We start from the raw sequence: 1,275 nt of genomic DNA on the forward strand, positions 1-1,275 counted from the left end.
AAAAGTCGTCAACGCATATGAGCAACAACGATAAGTATCTTGCAACTTGGCCTCAACTAGTTTCTTTTAGTTGCAACTCAGAACGTGACGTGAAAAGAACTTATTGACGGATAATGAAATTTTTTTAAAGAGTAAATTTTAATTAAAGAACGTTTTTAAAAAACTTAGTTTAAATTATCTGTTTTTTGTATAACAGCTGCTAAATAGTGAGTGATAAGTTATAAAAGTTGAAAATTATAAAAGAAAAATATTTTAAATACTAAAAATATTGTGAATGTTTTGGAATTACTAAAAGTTATAAAAAAATAGTGTTTTTTTCTTATTAAAAAAATTTTTTAAATTTTAAATAAAAATATCTTCGACAATTCTATGAATCTGAGGTCACACACCGAGACATAACAAAATAAATAATCGTAAAACTTTAAGCCTGCATGCCGCCATAACAGTCCATAAACAACTTTGTTTAAAGACGACATAAACCAAGTAAGAAAAACCGCAAAATTTATACTGATGATTAAATGTTGTTACCATATAACTGAAATATTTTTTGTGAATATAAATAAGCTAGGTTTTATGATCTTCAGAATTATATAGTATACATATATTTCATAATTGATAAAAAAGTATTAGTTATGTGGTGTCAAAATTTCAATAGCGATATACAATATAATGTTCATTTATATGTAGGTACTTACAATTTGCACCCAAAACATATTACACTTGAATACATTGTAATGAATAAAATAAGTATATATCTTAGCGGAGTGTTGGTAAGATAGAAAACCTTGGCCATAACATTTACCTAGACAGTGCAACACATTAATGCAACTTTCGAACACACATCTTAAGAAAAAAATACACATGCATACAAATTTAACCAGAAGTACAATATGAAAATTGAATTTAAGTTTTTTTTTTTTTTTTTTGAAAACCATTTCTTATTTCGTTGATTTTACTTTAGAAATGCTCACTGATGTGCATCAAAGCGTTCGGATGCAGTAAGAACTACTTGAATAGAGAAACAAGTAAATTCTAACTTTACGTTTGTTTTCAGATATGTATTACGTATACATTTATAGGTAGTACGCAGATTACACTCGAAAATATGTGTGTTGTTTAATAAGAAATGAATAAAAAAAAATTGCAAATAGAATAGCAGTTTAGAATTTTTCTTAAATGAAAGTATTGAAATCGGAAATGACTAAGCTATGATTGGAGTATGACTAGACTATAGACTAGATTATAGACTAGATTATAGACTAGACTATAGACTAG

The 1,275-nt window shown here is 26.5% G+C and overlaps 1 long non-coding RNA gene across 1 annotated transcript in view; it reads left to right on the forward strand.

Annotated features, from left to right (window-relative positions):
- The first annotated feature begins 232 nt into the window (after positions 1-232).
- Positions 233-1,275, forward strand: part of LOC124420080 — a 21,673-nt gene continuing 20,630 nt past the window's right edge. Inside the window, exon 1 of the long non-coding RNA XR_006941017.1 lies at positions 233-483. This is a non-coding gene — a long non-coding RNA (uncharacterized LOC124420080). The remainder of the gene's footprint in view (positions 484-1,275) is intronic.

Source organism: Lucilia cuprina, chromosome 2 (assembly GCF_022045245.1).
Source record: "Lucilia cuprina isolate Lc7/37 chromosome 2, ASM2204524v1, whole genome shotgun sequence".
In the NCBI taxonomy this organism is placed as follows: Eukaryota; Metazoa; Arthropoda; class Insecta; order Diptera; family Calliphoridae; genus Lucilia; species Lucilia cuprina.